Source organism: Crocodylus siamensis, chromosome 1, assembly GCF_052110815.1.
Source record: "Crocodylus siamensis isolate JL-2025a chromosome 1, ASM5211081v1, whole genome shotgun sequence".
Lineage (NCBI taxonomy): Eukaryota > Metazoa > Chordata > Crocodylia > Crocodylidae > Crocodylus > Crocodylus siamensis.
Window position 1 is genome coordinate 252149231 of NC_143395.1, and position 19900 is coordinate 252169130.

The 19900-nt window shown below is 41.2% G+C and overlaps 1 long non-coding RNA gene across 1 annotated transcript in view; it reads right to left on the reverse strand.

Moving 5' to 3' along the window:
- The window catches only part of LOC149874347 (uncharacterized), a 141451-nt gene that overhangs the window by 5175 nt on the left and 116376 nt on the right, over nt 1-19900 (reverse strand). Inside the window, exon 3 of the long non-coding RNA XR_016443841.1 lies at nt 13443-13565. This is a non-coding gene — a long non-coding RNA (uncharacterized LOC149874347). The remainder of the gene's footprint in view (nt 1-13442; nt 13566-19900) is intronic.

Genomic DNA, 19900 nt, shown 5'->3' on the forward strand with positions numbered 1-19900 from the left:
GGCTTTATGACTTTTTCTGGGCCAGATCCAGTTTATGGTTATGTATATATCTAAGGAAATTCCATTGACTACATTGGAGTGACTGTTGATTTATAAAAGCATAAGGTAGAGAGCCAAATGTTTCCCTACCTTTTTAAATATATTGCTGTATTGAGTATTATTCTGCTGCAAACAATCTTCTGTTTTTGAAGAAAACTGTGCATGTGTAGCAATTTAATGTTTTATTTTCCAGTAAGTGGTAGCGAAACGGTTCGCAAGATGGTGTTAAGCCCAATAAAGAAACAGGAAAAAAAGTAATAAAAGTTTACTATGTGTAGGTACTACAGTTGCACTTCCATTACAACAACTACTTTTCCTGACATTTTCTGCTTCACATAGCATTTTATGAAGCCATTACAATACTTGTAAGTGGATTCCATGGAAACCATGTTTAAACTGGAAGGAAAAAGACGCTTTTGTTTTTACTAAATTACAGGAGCACTGACAGGGAATTGACCTACTGCATGTTCATAGCAGTATTAAAAGAATCCTGGATGCCACTCATGATTTATGTGATTGCTAATCCATCTTGTCAGCGCACATACATCAGAAAATTAATTTCTTGTCTCTCTTTCCTTTTTGGATGAACTTTAGCAGTGCTGATGCATACAACTTAATGTTCTTTTCTGATATTCCATGATTGTTTAAGGCAAACTTTAATTAACTGAAATTTCTGCATCTCCACACTGTCATATGAAATTTTCTCCTGTAGTTGAAATGCTTCAATAATTTACTGTTGCACTTGCTTCATGACAGGAAGCTTTTAAAGTGTGTGTGTGTGTACGTGTGTGCCTGTGTGTGCGCGTGCGCATTTCATGCGCGAAAACGCAGAACAAACTGAAGAAGGTACAGAGAAAAAGAGATCCAACCAAGAAAGAGCAGAGAACATGAGAGTCAAAAGTGGAAAAAAAAAGAAGATAGAAAAAGGCCAGGTAATCTTGTTATCATTTTTACTTTTGTGGTAACTTAGCAAACTGACTTTTCTAGGATTAGAGGCCCTTTTTCTTTTTCACTCATTTCAGTTTCCTCCCTCCTTTTCTCCCTCACACTCCTTTGGATACTGGGATCAGCAGCTTGGCTAATCTGTTTTAGGGCAATTTTCTCACATTCTGCAGTTGTTGATGAAGACTAATTCCTTCAGATCAAAGGCTGCATACAATTTGCAGTTGCTGCTCTAATTATTCGTTCTGAAAATTATTCCCTCCTTATTCCACGCCTGCATAACAAATATGTAGTAAGCAATGAGAAGGGGTAAACGCAACAAGAATAACAGAAAAGGTATAGAGAAACATATTTCTCCTCTGCTAAAGCTAATCTACCCTATATTAGGAAGCTGAAGATCAATGGGCTGCAAGAACTCACTCTTGATATTGCACTTTCTTGGCCATACAAGGGGTGTGTCCATTAGTGTGCATGTGCCTCTTGCAGCATTTCGAACCCCTTTGAGATGTTGCAAAACACACGTGCGGTAACAAAAGAAAATATTTTCCGTGCTGCAACTTTGAAGCGCAGGGGTAAAATTAGACCCCTGGATATTCAGGGGTGAAAAAAAACATGCTGCGAAACAGCAGAGCAAGGCACAGTCCCAGACCATGTCCTGAGGCAACCAGATGCCTGGGTCCTCCACAGAGACACTCTGGTAACCACCCAGAAGGTCCCTATGGCTGGCCCTTGCCCTGATGCTGAAGCATGCTGCCTGCCAGTGCCAGGCAAGTAGCATGCCAGCTACAGGGATCTGGACCCAGGCTCCATGAGGGGTAAGCAGGGCCGTCTCTAGGGGGGAACAATCGGGGTGGTGACCGCCCTGGACCCCACACTTTGGGGGGTCCTGTGGAGTGGACTGGACCAGCGGTGGTGCGGAGCTGGTTGGAGCAGTGGCTCCACAACCAGTCGCTCACTACTGCCTGCCTTCCCCATGCCGCCAATGGTGGCAGCAGATTTTTCAGGTCTGGGGAAATTGGAGCTGGGGTGAGGCCCCTTGTCAGCTGTTTTGCTCTGAGCCTTGTACCGTGCTCGGGTCAGCTCTGGGGGTAAGGGGTGGGGGGGGGCACAGGGGGTACTGGAGGAGGGGGATGAAGCCATGGGGGGACCCCTGCCCAGCCCCTATTGCTGCCCTGCCTGGCCCCATCCCCTGCTCATCCCCCAGCCTTCCTAATCATTCCCCCACCTGGTCCCAGCCCCCAATCACTGCCCCACATAGCTCCAGCATCCCAGCACTCAAAAAACAAAACCCCACACTCACTGGCTATAGCAGAGGCTGTCACAGCTGCTAGGGCCTCATGGCAGAGCCCCACTGCATAGTGGAGGGCAGTGGGGAGCGATCAGGGGAGTGATAGGGGGAGCTGAGGCAGGGGGCAGGCAGGGGACCTACCCCTCCCGAGATGACCCCCATGATCTCTCCCACTCCTCCAGCCCCACCCACCTCCTGCTTACCTGTCATGGAACCTGCATCCAGTTCCCTGCAGCCTGCACTATTACTTGTCATGCACAGGCAGGCAGATGCTCTGGATGGCTACCAGAGTGACTCTGTGCAGGACTGGAGCCTCCAGTTGCCCTGCTTTTTCCCCCAGGGTATTTTTTGATACCTGGAAATGTTTCTTTTGTTCTCAGCATGCATCTTACAGGATCTCAATGGAGTTCTGTCCATGGCTCTGGGAAGAAAGTATGGTCTTATGGCCTTTCCTTATCTTACATCATTTTGCATGTCCATCTATATGTGTGGATGCCATGCTCTAGTCAGATATAACTAGTGTGGGAATCCTGATGCCTTTTTATTCACCTGAAGATCCAATAATCTACTGAATTGACAAATGCTGTGGTTGCATTTCTAATCCTTGTCCAAGTTGTGCTAGCTTCTGAAAACATATGCTTTATTTAGGATGACTAAGAGAGTAATCCATTTCTCTTCACCAGAACTCTACTTTAGGAGTGACTCTTATAGGTACAAATGGCCATTAGCAGTTAAACAAAGCCTTTGCTATAGACCATACAGTTATCTACATCCTTCCTTTTCTGTCAGCTGAAGATGGATGTATATACTTATTAAGAACCTAATAAATACTAGAGTCTATTTCATTTGACATCTGAAGTGTACACAGAAGTATATAGGGTATCGTACTTTAAGCTGTATATTTGCCAAGCACATAAACCGTATAGTCACTGAATGGGATTTCTGTATGGCAATACAAAGACTGCCCCAGCAGATGAGTTAGACTTAGGGGTGCACTGTTAAAGATTTTTTGGACCAATACCAATGGCTGATTATTAATGAGCCATATCAGCTGATACCAATCTGATTGCCAATATGTAGTTCAGCAGCTTGGAGAGCAACATCTGGCTGGTAAGTCTGTTGGGAGGGAAAGGAGTAGAGGAAGGGAAGGGGTGTGGCGGGGGGTGGCAGATAGAGGCATCTGTGGTGAGGGAGGGAGTAGGGCTGTGGCTGAGGCAGGGACAGGTGCTACATAGCTGGGGTGGGTCGGGGGATGGAGTCACAAATGGTTCATCTGGGGGTCACAGGGAGGTGAAGGGTAGATCCTGCCACTACGTGCACTGCCAGGGGGGCAATGGGGGTTGTGTGCACATGGGGTGAGGGCAGGCTGCTGATGTGGGCTAGCACCAGAGGCAGTGCCAGGCTCTTCCCAGAAGGAAGTTTGAGCCATGGCTGCGCTCAGGGCAGGCAGAAGTGGTGCCAGGATTGTGGGGGGGGGGCCCTAGGATGGGCTACAGCCAGCCCAGAATTCACCATAGCTCCCCTCTCCTCCTCACAGTGCCAACGCCACCCACCCCAAATGTAGCACTGGTCCAAGCTCGTGGCTTCATCTTGTGCTCCACCCCAGCTTGGCAGTATTTCCTCCTGCCTTAGCCACGCTCCCTTCCTCACAGCAGGGTCATCGATCTAACTCCCCCTACCCCTTCCCTCTCCCCTGCCTCTTTCCCCCACAGCAGACTTACCAGCCGGGCACTACTTTGCAAGCTGCCCAGCTGGTTGCATGCATGTTGCAGCTGAGCACAGGCACACGGCATTTATTGGCAACACTATCAGCTACATCAGGCAAAAAAAGCCAATTGCTAATAATGTCAATTTTTCTTTTATCGATGCTGACACAATACAGACCAATGTATCAGTGCATCTCTAGTGAGAATGGAAACTCTGAGAAACAGGTAGAGATGATCTGTCAGGATGCTATCTATCAAAATATTGATGTAACCACTGAAACAAATTTTCATGTATATTATGAGGGCAAGGCATTATTACAAGGTTTGGTTTTCTTGTGCCTGGTGGCTCCCTCAGCTGAGAAACACAGCTATTTTTCCCCTGCTAAAATTACAGAAGAACATGGAACCATAAACTAGTATGGCTTGAAAGGACCTCCAGAGGCCATCTAATCCAATCCCCTCTGTCTAACATAGAATCCTACCTATCCAAACCATCCTATACAATCTATAATCAAATCTTTGTAAATTTACCATCATCCCTGACACAACTCAAGACACACCTCCCAAGCCTGCCATAGATAAAGCAGGTAGCCAGAGTCCTGCTTCTATAAAAGGTTATGAATGTAGGCTCCAGAGATCCTTAGTAGAGGGCCATATCTACTTGCCCCCCTCCCACTACAGAGGAAGAGGAAAAACCTCCAGAGTTCATACTAATCTGACCATGGGGTAAAATTCCTTCCTGACTTCAAATATGACAATCAGTCTGACCCAAAATGGAGGGGCAAGATCCTTTAGCCAGGAACCTCCAGCCTTGATCCCAGCAGGAGCATTGGCATATCCCAGTCAAAATCCCCAGCCAACACCCAATGTCTCTGTGGAAAGCATAAAAAACACCCTGATGTGGGCAGGTGGAATGCAACCAGAAGCACGGAAATTACCCATTGTAGGCATAGTAGGGCATATAGGCATAACTCCTAAATCATCCCCATTCAGTGGCTGTCCAATCTCTTCTTGAATACCTCTAGTTATGGAGAATCCACAACTTCCCTAGGTAATCTATTCCACTGCCTTATGCTTCGAACAGTGAAGAAATTTTTAATGATATCCAGCCTAAAACTAGTTTGCTACAATTTCTACCTATTGATCTGCATCCTACTTTCTGCAGCAAAAGAGAAAAGATGCTTTCCCTCTTCTTTATGGCAGGCCTTCAAGTATTTGAAGACTTCTATCATGTCCTTTCTAAAGCAACTTTTCTCTAAGTTGAACATGCCTAGCTCCTTCAGCCTCCCCTCATATGATTTGCTTTCTAATCCCTTCATCACTCACCTCCAGAACATCTCTAACTTCTCCACATCCCTTTTAAAATGCAGAGCGCAGAACTGAACACAGTACTGTAGAAGAGGATTAACCATTGCTGAATAGAGAGGCACTATCACATCTTGCAGTATGTTCACAATGTTTCCCAGTTTTGTGTTGTTTGCAAACTTGCTCAATAAACTTTCTGTGCCAGCATCTAAATCATTAATAAACATTTTGCTTCTTCTTAAAGAGGGGCACTATTTTGGCCTTTTTCCAGTCCTGTGGCACTTGGCCCATTTCCCATGACTTCATGAAAATCATTGTCAAGGGCTCTGAGATCTCCTCTTCTAGTACCTTCAGTACCCTGGGATGAAGTTCATTGGCCCTTGCTGACCTGAATTCATTCAAACCCATCAAAAGGTCTCTGACTGTCTCTTTTGTTATCTCGTCCCTTGGCTTGCCCCCTTATTAGATACCTGGCTGCAGCTTAATTTTTTTGTGAAGATTGAAACAAAGTTGCTGTTGAGTAGCTCCACCTTCTTTGCATCTTTTGTTAAGATTTCACCCAACCGAGTTCACAATGGATCTACAGCTTCCTTGATCCTTCTTTTCTGACGAACATATTTATAGAACCTCTTTTTGTTGCCCTTAGCCTCCCTTACCAGGTGTAGTTCATTCATTATCTTTGCCTTCCTGATTTTGTCCTTGCAGGTTCTTTCCATTTCCAGGAATGCCTCCTTGGTACACTTCCTCTGACCATTCTTCCATTTGCCTGTATGCTTTCTTTTTGTATTAGAGGCATCCTAGAAGCTCCTTGTACAGAACTCTTGCCATTGTTCTCATGCTTCCATCATGTCAGGACATTTTCTTCTTGGGCTTCCAATATTGTGCCCTTAAGAAGCTCCCAGCCCTCCTGTGTGCCTTTAGACTGTTTTTCTTCATATGAATTATTTTCATAATGCAAAGGATTTTTTGTGTGATATCTTTAACTGGACCAACCTCTGGTTGGTGGAGTTTTAGACAAAATTTGAATACAAGACATTAGTCCTTACACTGTGAGCAACTTTATTGTGAAGTATTTGAAAAAGGCCAGGCACACTGTGAGTGTTATGGCAAATTAATAAAATCAATATAAAGCCAAAAAATATGTAGGACTTGCAGTACTGCTGACACAAATATGGCCCCAGAAAGATTTTTTTTAAGTAGATAAGAACATAATATAGGTAGTTCCTGGCTCACAGGGAATCAAAATTACCTTGGTTCACCCACTATTGAAGATGTTTTCCCTCTAGCCATGCAGAATCATGTCCATTTTCAAAATGAAACTTATAATGTCAGTTTTTCTGTCAAGCAGCTATGACACCTTAGGAGCAAACTAATGCGCTGAGGGCAGGGCATCTCAGCTCTCTTTCCAAAGTCATCATGGAGGATCTGATTACTGGTAAACTTAAACATCCACCTCTAATTTCATGCACAGCTACCTTGAATAATCTAGTAGAAAACATCTCTGTTTGTAAAGCTGGCCAGCTGACTGTGTTTCAGGCATGCAGATTAGTATCTGTAAAAATATACATATGGAAATAATGATTTATCATACATTAATATTTAATGTGGATATTTAATTATATTTATTAATGAGAGAGATGTGAAAGCACAACACAGCCAGCAATGTAGGCCCAGATTTTTTAAGAAGGTTTCAAATTAATGCATATGCCTAAATCCTATTTTTTTACTGCAACCCACACCATTACATATGCAAATACTTAAGTAATTTAATTTTTGCACACATAATAGCTTTTGCAAGAATGCAAATCAAGGACTTTTTAAGATGTGCTCCATGAGTTTATCCCAAAAATAAATACAGCTTTGTGCTGTAGTTTCCTGAAATAAGGAGAGACAGGCCAGATACACTATAAATAATAATAAACGTAACAAGCCATTTGTCTGTGAGCAACAAGCATTTTCATCTCTTGGCACTCACATTTGCCAATAAGCGCTAACTATTTTACAGTTCAACTGACTACTGAGGACATCAATCTGTCTCTTGACTCCCTACAGTATTTGCCCATTTGAAGCCTCTTCCTGAGGCCAGTATTAATCCTGGCTTCATAGGTTGAAGGACAGATCCTATGGGGCCTGATCGTTCTCCTACTGAACTCATTCATCTTCATTTCAATGGGAATAGGGCCCTGCCCTTAGATTTTTTACAAGAAATCCCATTTTAGGGGGAAACCAAGTACTTTTCCTGTGCATTTTACTCAACATGGTATATTCATGAAGGACCTTGCTTTGGCAGCATTGACTATGGTGTTGGGCTCAGTCCCCTGACACCTTTAGGCATAGTAGAAGTGAGACGGTTCCAAAATAGCTATATGTGACTGTTGTGGAAAAGGCTGGGGATGATTTAGCAGCAGCCTAGCTTATAGCACCCTCAGGATTGTTGCAGCTGTACCCTGGCTGCAACAGCCATCTGAAAGCAGTTTCATGGTATCATAGAATCGTAGGTTTGGAAAGGACCTCAAAGCTCGTCTGGTCCAACCCCCTGTACAGATGCTATAACTAAATCAGCTCTGTCTTATGCTTATCTGGGCACAACGTGCCAGCTGCCTGATTAAATATCTCCAGTCCTGATTTCCAGGAATCCTGGTTTCCTTTGATAAAATATCGCAAATTCTCTAATAAAAAAACCCTCAAAATCTGTGGTTAAAATGAAACACCGCTATATACAGGGGTACCAGTTAAACACAATATTTTATTGATATATTTACAATTTTAAAGGAATTTGGAAGCCTACTGGTGCCTCAATCACTATAGTGAAGTAAATTCCAAATACAGTAAAAGCTGTGTTATCCAGCACATTAGTAACCAGCATGCTCTATTAACCAGCATGCTGACTGATGCAGCGAAAGTGAAACTGGAAGTCGCACCATGGCACTTCCGGTTTTGCCAAGTCCCAATTTGCCAACTTTGGACCATGGCCTGGGGCAAAGCAGTCTACATGGGGTCCCCCTCCCTGTCCCCCAGCAAGGAGCGAAAGCCCTAGTGCACCAGATGTGGTGGGAGGCGCGGCGGCCTGAACAGGCAAAGGTGCCTCTCAGATAATCGGCATATTTGATTAACCGGCACTCCCCATAGATGACGGATAACACAGCTTTTACTGTACCTATAAATTGGGGTATTTAATTTTGGGGTTTTTTTATCATGGAAAATTAGAGTTCCCTCTGCCGCCTTGGCTCACCAGGATGCAGGTCCAGGACCCTCACTCCCAAGCCACAGCCATGCAGCCCTCCTGGCACCCCTTACCCCCCATCTATAGCTCCTTGGTCCTGCTGGTGCCCCTCACTCTCCACCCACAGCCCTGCTGCTGCCCCTCACACCCCCCAACATTATCTCTCAGCCCTGCTGGTGCCCATCACACCCCACCTACAGTCCCCCACGCTCCCAGCTGCCAGGGCTATGGAGTCACAGACTCAGGTCCACAGACCCCTTCCCCCTAAAGCAGCAGCTAAGCCCACAGGAGTCAGTGGCTGCTGCAGCCTGAGTGGGCAGCCCAGCTCCCCATGCATCATGGGCAGCATGGCTGGAGTGGAGCCCGTCAGGGGAGCAGGTGCAGGCTGCCTGCTGTGGGCTCAGGTGAGGCATAGGGCTGGCTCCCAACCATTTCACATACTTCCAGAGGGGCAGAGAGGGAAGGTACGGGCTGCCTGCTGCAGGCTCAGGCTTCCCACCTGCTGCCTTCCCACAAGGCCTTTGCATCCCTGTGAGTGGGATGCAGCAGGGCAGGGCCAGGTGGGGAAACTCATTGCAGCTGCTGTGAGCCCCATGCTGCCCTAGCAGCATACCCCCTACCTGCCCCAAAGTAGCAAGGGGTACTACCCCATGCCACTTCCCCTGCTGCTCCAGGACAGGCAGGAGATGAATTGCCAGGGTAGCACAGGCCTCACAATAGCCACAACAAGCTTCTCCACCTGGCCCACTGCACCAGGTCCTGCCCACTGGGCTGGGGAGGCCTTGGGGAGGGCAGTAGGGCAGGGAGCCTGAGCCTGCAGTGGGCAAACCTTACCTGCCCTGCATAGAGATCTGGGGGGCATGTGCTCCCCCTGCCTCCCCCCCAGGAGCACACACAGCAGCAGGGAGCCAGCCCTGCCCCCTCCCCACCCCATGGATGAGCTGCCTGCAGCTCTGTCTTGCTCTCCACTGGGGCCCTATAGTATTTGCCCATTTGAAGCCTCTTCCTGAGGCCAGTATTAATCCTTTCTTCATATGTAGAAGGACTGATCCTTTGGGGCCATGCTTCGAGGCCCCAAGCCCCATGCATCACCTGGCTGGTCAGCAGCCCCAACCCTAGCCCTGCCCAACTCCCTCTGCCACCCTAACCTGCTGTGGGAACTGCTCTCTAGGCTGCTTGGTTGTATGTTTCTCTGTTAAAATGAAACATACACATTTTTCCTGGGTAAAAGGGAAAATCCATGTGGTTTTTTTTTTCCATGGGAAATGGAAAACCCAGATCCCTGCTGATTTCCAACTGTCTCTAGTTCCGAAGCAGCATAATATGTTATACAGGGCCTAACAACTGTTTGCCCCACATTTCAGTATGGTAGCTTTTATCCATTCAGATTTTCTTCAAAATATCATTGTGTACACTTCTAACATATTCTTACAGCTTTATATACTTAATCATTATATATATATTACACACTCTCTCTCCCTCTTTCTCTTTCTGTCTTATTAATTACCTTTACATATATTGTTTTTCCAAAAAAATTCTAGAGACACATGCTCATTTAAATTCAAAAGTAAAAACACTAAATCTGAGGAAATAAAAAAAACAAGTAATAAATTCTTTATTGCTGTTGTTAAAATGCTCTCTTACTAGCAGTACAAAGCCTGTGCCTTATTTCTAAGATGTAAATAAAGAGCAGTCTCTTAACTAGCAATTTCCATAGAGTACTATGGCTGTAAAATGAGGTCCAAGCCTGAGAGAATCCATTTAATTGACCCACAACTACCCAAAGGCAATTATTGCTGAATATTTATAGTCTTAAAGGCATACATCATGGAAAGTACCACCAAGGAGTTTCCTTCCAATCTTTGATGTGATATTTGGAGGAGCAAGTAAATTATGTGAATTTTAACTGACTGATATATTCAATCAGACCAAGTCCACAGGACACATCATTTAACTTTAAAAATATGAAGAAAACACAGGGAATTAATATTCAAGAAGAATACAAAAAATTAGATAAATAATTATCAAAATAATGATACCCTGAACATTTATGGCTACCAAAGTAATTCTTGAGCAGGGTTCCACAAAATCCTTTCATGGGTGTTGTGATGCCTATGCCCAGGAGTAAGCAATCACTCCTCTTCCTACTAAGCACCAAAGCATCGCACAGACCTGCAACATCCACAACTGCTGCCCACCTGCTATCAGTCCCAGCACCACACTCTTCCATGCCTGTGCCATAAATTCTAAGAAGTTATGGAGGGTTGCCTTGAAGCTAAAAAGGTTGAGAACTATTGGTCTAAAGCAAGCAGAGTGAAAAGATAAATATTTAAAAACTAAGATGCATGCTGCTAATATTATACTCACAGAGTAAGGGAATAATAAATCATATAGAATGATGCAGCCAAATGGAAAATAACACAAATGTCTAAATCTACAACTGAATAAAATATTTTTGGATAAAATGGGAGTAGCACCTGCCACATGTCCCCTGAGTATTCTTGTAATGTGTACTTCAAACCTTTTTTTGTCAACATCAAACCAGGGGAACTTCACAAATATCAAGACTGTTTAAGCATCACTAAAATTTGACAATACAAGATAAAACCAGATGTGTTAAAATAACAGAGTAAAAATCCGACATGCTGTGAGTATAACAAGTATATCAGGCAGTACAGGCAGTATAATCCATACTGATATTACCTGTTATATGATTTAGGATCCATGGTTGGTAAATCTGTTTTAAAAAAAGTCAAAGAACAGTTCTTTGCCAGAAAATACTTTTTTCTCAATTTTTTTACTGGAATGTCCTGGTTTTGATAAAATTTTGGACCAAAAAAAGGGTTCAAAGTATTTAAAATAGTAAAAAGATATTGTGTCATTTGTCCTGTAGTCATTATAGTTGAACACACACCTCTTTCTGATGTTCATAAAACAAAATCTAGCCTTTATGAGTGCCTTGACAGTCTATCCTGTACTTCACTGTCAGTTGTACACCTGAGTAAATAATACCACACCTGAGTTAAGGTCTTCAACTACAGCTAAAAACAGGCTGCGGGACTGTGAAATAAAGAGAGACATTACTATGAGTAGCTAACAGATAGCAAAATTGCAGAAGAAAGGACAGTTTGAAGAGTGGAACATCAAGATCATACAAAAGGAAAGGAGGTCATTAACATCTGTGGCTTGGAGAGAGATTAGCAGGAATCAGGAGGTGATAATAAGCCATGAAGTCAATTCACTCGCTTATCACTGCTCAAATGGAAATGCCACTGCCCCACCCAGGCAATTGGTTTTAAAGTTTGGGAGGAGAGGGAATCAAAGGGGGGGTGCAACTGTACCACTGTGTCCCATTCTCTGCAATGTCTGAAAACTAAAATACCTTATAGTTATACTAATTTGATGAATGAACATTCCCATTCTCACTCAGATTCCTGAGTAACCTAATCAATGGCTCTGAGATTGCTCAATTATTTTAGGTATTATGATAGTTCCCCAGAATCCCAGTTCTAGACCAGGATCCCATGGTACAAAACAAAAAGACAACAGTCTGGGCCCCAAATGGCTTATGATCTGAGCATAAAATGGAAACAGAAAATTGCAGAGAGTACAAGAATTTAGATTCAGTATTGTTCAGCATGATAAGAGGTGGTCCCAGCACATCAATTACTTTTGTGTTAACTAAAAGTTGTTGTCACAACAAAGTAGAGTTTTAAGAAGTAGCTTTGAAGATGTTTTAAAGAGTTTTGCTCAAGCATAAGGGGACTGTGTTGTTCTCAAAAGATAAAGGAGCTGTACCCTTCTCCAACCCCGGAGCATATGCAACAATTTATACATAACATTCTTAAAGGTATCCACACAGGGATCATGGGGGGAAAAAAGCCCTAAGCTACATGTAGAAAATTTAACCAGTGAATGTTGCCAGAGGCTGGTATTCTGTATCAGTCAGCAGTGGGATTGATCTCTTGACAACAGGAAATAATGAGTAGGGACAGGTCATGAAGAGCCTTGAAATGAAAGCTGGTAGCTCATGTTCAGTGTAACAGAGAGAAGGAAGATAAGTGCAGGGATGACAAGTAAAGGTTGATATGTTCAATGTTATAAACATTATATTTGTAGTAGCAATCTAACTGGATAGAGTGGATTTTTTTTTACACAGATTACGTGGATAATCAGCAATAACTTAGCTACTTAATCATTAGTCAAAGTATTATAATGCACATAGTTCCTACCTGCACTGCATTGAAGCCAAGTCAACAGAACCACCTTTCTTTTTAAACTTAATTCTAGCTACCATTTCTTTAACAAAAGCATGTGGAGCATTAAGAAAAATAAAGGTCAAATAAATATCTTTAGGGAGGAAATAAATTCCATTTCATAAGGGAAAACAAGTATTACTAATTCAATTTCTGTTTTTAAAATCCAGATCAATAGTTGTTTTTTTGGTGTTGTTTTATTTTAATCAGCATGCTACAGAATTGCAAAATGTAATCATACTAGTGGCATACTGCAATAGCAAAGGAACCACAGTCTGACATTTGTAGTGAAACACTTAGAGATTCTATGAAAATAAAGTGAAAGATATTTTAATTTTAAAAAGTGAATGATCTAATCCTGCAGTCTTTCACATGAATCAAAACTACTCTCCAGTATAATGATCATGACATATGCTCATGGTAATCAGAAGATTTGCTTCCAAGTCTGAATATTAAACATATAGTTTATAATTTCAGTATCTTATAATGGCATGACTATTTTGTTCATAATTATACTGTGTCAGGAGTTCCATTAGGTCAGTCACTTATGATGTGGTATTTGTCATGATTGTGACAGGAAAGAAAAGGCTCAGAACCGCTGATATATACATTTAAGGCCCAAATGTACCTGCAACTCAGGAACTTTAGACATTTAAATGATTTTAGCAGTGCTTGTCACTTACCTTAAAAATGGTTGTCAAGCACCACAGCCTCTCCTACTGCATGTTATTCAATGTCCATCACAATACTTATTATCAACTCTACAATAGCAGTTCTTCTGACTTCACAAGGAAAATGACAGTCTCCTAAAAATAAAATTACAGTATTCATGAATGATCAGTCAAGCTAATATCCCTTACCTAAGTGCTTTCATGATGTAGAACTAATTAATCTCACAATATAATAAACATTATAACTGCTGAACTATTGCATATGAAGCTTGCAGTGAGGTAGGGACCAAAGTATATTAATTTTAATATAATCAAAACAATTTAAATATGTTTTTGTTTAGCAGTACATTGCTGCAGTATAAAACACTACAATATTTTCAGCATATCTGTCTTCTTTAAAGTAATACTCCAGTCACTACAGGGAAGCACTATCCTGAGAATTCAATACACACACACAATGCTATATACAATCACTGGACTGCTTTTACAGAGATTTTTAGAATGTGAGACGATCATTTACTTCAAGTGAAATTATGAGTTCATAACTTCTTTAAAAATTAGGCTTAGTACATACAAGTGCACATTTATTTTGTACATACACTGTCATATGAACATTTCTGAAAAACTGACACACAGTGTCCAGGATAGAACTAGCTAGTTATATAATGTCAAATCTTAAAATACCATTTAATTTTATATGCTGCAGGACCCAAAGCTTGCATTGCCCTATCTGTCCAATATAATCCTATATAAGGTTTGAATAATCTTTGTAATAAACTTTTCTTGATTGCTTAATTCCTAGAATGTTCTTCTTTACACTAATTGCAGGAGCCTCTTGATAATAAATTACCCAAAGATAGATATTTAAGGGCAGATTCTAATCATACTTCTTTGGAGTGAAAAGGGTACTGCATTTATAATCAAATACACTGCAATCATTGGACCAGATTCTGATGTCCCTTGAACCATATAAATCCAAAGTAATCCAAGGAGGCAACAGGGTGTTAAAACTTTCAAAGTAGCTCCAGTTTCTAGAAAGCAGCCAGAGTCATGGTTTTGATTGATCTGCCTTCTCACATGGTGCGGCTTTCACAAGGAAAGAGGCACTGTTCTTCTATTACACAGTTTTGCAGCGTTATTCAGGCTGAGTTACAGACAGTCAAAAAGGCCGAGGCTAGATCAATTCAATCTTTGCAGGTTAGTCTAAACTGCGTAGACTGAACTGATAAGCAAATGAATAAACTTTCATTTTATATTCCAAAAATGCAGTGGCCCAGGCCAGAATCTGGGGGGTGCTAGAGCATATCCCCCTGCTCAGCTGGAGCAGACAGCTTGGGCGAAGGCTAGCCCACCCACCTTCTGAGGGGAGATTCATGGGGGAGATGCAAAACATCCTGGGATGTGGGGGCACTGTGAGTTAATTTGAATCTGGAGGGGATCTGGGACAAAAGTTCAATAAACCGATTTAATCTAAATCAGTTCAGTCTGATCCCACATCCATCCAACTTTATCTTAAACCAGCTTCATCCATGTTGAAAGTGGTTTGTGCGCATTGAACTTCTGTTGTGTTTATAGATTTGAACCAGTTTTCGATCACTTAGAGCAGTTTATGTGTAACTATTGTCCTTAGCCTCAGAGGGCATCTCCTTGTTTACTTTCTCTATAAAAAGGGTCTGCAAACTCCTGTTTAAATAATACTAATCTTCAGAGGAAGGGCAGGGTGGGGGAACACACCTCCCACCATAACCACTGCTGCTGCTGTCCTTGTTCCCAGCTGAGTCCTGCCCCATGCAGCCTAGCTGGAGTGGGCAGAAGAATTGAAGCTTCCCTTGCCCTGGGACAGTGAGGAAAGCAGAAGAGACATATGGGGGGAGGGAGAAATGGAAGGGAAAGGACATTCCTGTAAGCACGGAAATGGGGGAAAGATTTTTACATGCTTTGGGGATTTTTTTAAAAATAGCCATAGGCTCCCATAGCATGGTCCAGACCAAATTGGGCATCTGCATCACTGCACCCCCTTTGAAATCTGCTCCTGGAGAGGCAGTTAATCACATTTATCTGAAATCAGGCAGAAGGAAAAAGTTGTACCTTATATATTAACTAAATCAGAGATGCATAAACTATCATAAGCAGTGACTTGCTTTATCAATTGCTAGGAACAGACTGTAGGAAGCAAAGCTTTTAAATAGAAAAAAGTGATTACTATACAAAGGGTAGGGAAGGAGGGAGGAAAGAGGAGAGAACACTGCTGGGAGAGGCAAGGTAGGTAGAAAAGAAAAACAAAGCAGTTAACCCTTTGAGGGACATAATGTTTTTAAAAGCTAGTCCAGATAACGGGATCAGAAAAGATATGGCTGTAACATAAAGCTTGGCTGTAGACAATGGATCTAGTTATGTGCTTAGGATGGGAGTCAGCTGTGCTTGGACAACGAAAACCATTCGTTCAGTACAGTCACAGGTTGGCCCTAAGGGCCTGATCCTTACTCCAGAAATGTCAATGGAAATGTTTTCATTAACATCAAAGGATTTTGGATGAGGCTTTATATCTAGTTAAAAAACAACACTGCAGACCACTCCAGTTGAGGTCAGCTCAAGGTATTAACACTGATTCTTAAATGTATACTTGGTCTCCTTGTCATCCATATAGAACATTCATTTTGGTTCATTTTTTTACTTCAGATATTCAGTAAGATAGGTTTCAAAGGCTGTTTTGTTGACTGTGGCAATTTTTTGTTGGTTGATATATTGTACATATACACGTCTTTTCAGGCTATCTAAGAAGAAAATGAATTATTTCGTACAATGGCAAAAAATGAAGAGGAAGAGGAGGAAGGGAGGGTATAGATTTAATTGTAGATCATTTAGGACTGATTTTTTTTCCCCTGCAGAAATAAACACCACAAGCCAGATGTTAAATCTTTACAGAGGCTTTCTTCCAGATGGGCTTTTTATAGAGCCCTAGATCATTTTTATAGAACAGTTTTGTATGGTTAGTGCCTAGGAAGCCACATGTTAAAAGTAAACAACCAGGGTAAGGGCAAGGAGGAGCGAATAATTGGGTAAGGACAAGGAGCCAGATGAAAAGTAATGATAATTCATAATCCTTTAGATTGAAAATTATAACTCAGATGCAAAACAATAGCCAGAGAAAACAGATTAAAATGGCAGGCTATGCTATGAAGTGCCATGAATAAAAAAGCTCCAGCATCTTTTCTATTCAGGGCACTAGGTAAATGGCACTAGGCTTCATGAACTTCAGATTTGAGAGATATTTTTAGTGTATCTTTTTTAGTGTTTCACTAACTTAAGGTAAAAAAATTGTAGTTGAGCCCAGGCTAAGTTAACAGAGAACAAACTTCCTTTCTAATTTACATTGGGGAGAGACTAATTATAGATATGATCAAATCATAGTAGTAGTCACAGCTGGGAAGAGAATAAACATTGTATTTCATAGAGATTTTAAAATTTGATTTTCCAACTTGGAAAAAAAGCCAAAACAGCCCATGAGTCTGAAATTTATTCTGAAAATATTGCTTGGTTTCAACCTTTTCAAAACACTTCTGAGGCCACTCAAGCCCACAGCTGGATGGCTCAGAGATGCTAGTTCACAACGTTTCCAAACTGCAGAGAAGTAGGGAACCCTGGAACCCCCAGCTGTCTCCTGGTTTGGCATACTTAAATGAAAGTAGGTGGATGGAGCATGCTTGAAACTAAGAAGCATTGTGGATGTGTTGTAGACATATACCAAAACAACATATGCATACAAAGAGAAGCTGTACTTACCCTGAAAAAGTTACCTTTTTGACAAACCATTAAAAGGGACTTTTATTTCATGCCAAGAATGCAAGATTGGTTCTTATGTGCTTAAGCATCAAACACTGTAATTCTCCTGACTTCCCTGTGGCACTTATCTAAAATAAAGAATGAATGAGGGAAGGCAGGTGTTACAACTTCCAGGGACACTTCTCCCAGTCCCAGTGTTGCAGGTTCATGAGTAAGTAAAAAACAGATCGCGTTTATTTCCTGTTAGTTAGCTGGTCAGTGCAACTGACAACCAAAGTACATGAATTCAGAGCCTTTCTAAAAACATACATCTTACATATACATTATTCTTTGACCAATCCACGCACATACATACACGCAACTAAATACCATTCTTCTCTCTTGCATATCAGTGCATTTCTATTTCAATCCTTTTTCCACTTTCCTTGACTGTCTTGTCATCTTTCAGGTCATTTGGAAGCCATACTCTGACTGAAGAGATGCTCAGAGACTTAAGTGTTGACACCTTCCAGTCCTCCTAGGATAGTCACGCTATATTCTTGTTACATTCCAAGGTGGGTCTCACCATCCAACAGTCCCAAGGGGGCATTCCTATCATCCTAAAGCAGTCAACAAAAGGAAGATCATAATCACCTGCACAGAAAAATTAAAAGCAGGGATGAAACCAGGTTCATCCCTGATGAAGCCAAGGATGAAACGTTGTTTCTTATTTTGGTCTCTCATTTAGATAGAAAAACAATCTTTCTAATAAAAATGGGTCAATGTTAAAAGAAGATTGGAAATGGCCTGATATGCCAATACAAAAATCCAACTTAAAAATCAAATCATCCTTTTTCAAATCTGGCTGTAAAATATGAAAAGGAACATTTCAATGATATTTTGGTCTATTTAATCATTTCCTGATGGTGTTGTAAACATCTGCCTAGTTCAAGCCTGACTAGAATATGCCAGAATCACTGGGCATTTTGAAGGTTTAGGGTTCTATCAATCAGTGTTCTCCTAAGGAAGACAGACATTTAATATCTTGATATTTAAACATTGAAGAAGTTTTTCATCCAGAACAAAGAAAGAAGATCAAACAGAGAGGAGACAAGATCAAAAGAGCATTAAGCAGGAGTAATACAGATTAGGAAAACCTTCCCAAATTTTGTAAGTAACCTAATGGGTTATTCTACAGAACTGTATGAAATTATTATAATAATTTTGCTTGTTTTGAAGTTCAAAAAGGCTGCAAAATAAGCCTAGCCTGCTATATACTATGTTCTGCATGATTAGTCTTTTACAAACCCACAATTACTACAGAGTTCCTCAGGCACTGTACAGAACCAAATCTTCAACTGGCAAAATCAGCACAGTCCTAAGTTCTGATAAAATATTTTTCCCATGCAAAAATGGCTCTGGATTCCAAACCATATTTATTGGGAGACACTTCAATTTTCTAACATGCCAGAAATAGCTCCACAATTACAGAAATTACTCCACATGCCAGAAATAACTCCACAATTACAACTGCTTTGAAATTAAATGTAGCCCTTTCAACTGGCTCCTATGCATTTGGTGATAATCATTAAAATTATCACCAAATGCATAGGACTATTGATTAATCAGTTTTCCAGTTTGATAGACAACTCTTTCTACAGTAGAGAAGGATGATGTTTCTACTGAGATGCGCACAGCAAGATTAGGTGCTGTGGATTTCTTCCTTTGCTTGCCTAATTTTGTATGTGTGAAGGATACAGGACTGTCAGAAAAATGCAGTATTGCCGAATTGTGGGAAGAATCAGTTATTCATTTGTATTGGATTGTAAACTTTTTACCCCTCTTAACATATTTCTGTTGACAAAAAATATAAATATTGTACACAACATAAGATAACTTAGCTCAATGCTGCAGTCATTAGTGCTGCATAATCTGATTCATCTGATGTTTTAATAATGCAAAACATGGCTTCTGTTTTATTACACTGCTTTAAATGCACAAATGACATGCTTACAAAAGATTTACTATATTACTATTTGCATACAGGCTTCCTTAATAAATGGGAATATTCACTGCTCCTGTAACATGAAATATTCAGTCTAAATGCTCTATCCTGAACAGAGACTGCCATCTTCTGCCATGAGTGCAAGAAACATCAGTCCCCAAGGTAGTTAAAATGGTTATATATGGGGGTTGTCCCTTTATTTTAGAGTAGCCTGTCCCCTGTTTTCTATTTCACAGAAGAAAATGAAGGTGTAAGAACTAGGCAGTAGTATGTTTCAATAGAGGATTGCAAAAATACTGTTTTTCATCCAAGATGATGCCTTTTATAGTTCAGCATGCTGTTATTCTTTCAATATTTTTAAAGTGCAAGCATGTGAGATATTGAAACAGGATACCATAAGACTTCAAATATATCTATCTAGCACATTAACCCAAGTGGAATTATAATGCATTAGAGCATTATACCTCCAACCCGTAGCCCAACACTGCATAACAGACTCCTTTTATCTAACGCACTGTTGCTATTGATTACTTAGAAAAAGCAAGTTACTTTTTAAGGTTGAATTTGTGGTAACTTAGCAACTAGGAAAAAGTTACATTCAATGCCTGCAAAATTAATGGGAGATCTGAGTTAGTGTTCTGAAATCCCACTAACCCATGGAATGGCATGCTGAAAGAATATTTTGAGTGCTAATGAAAGAAAA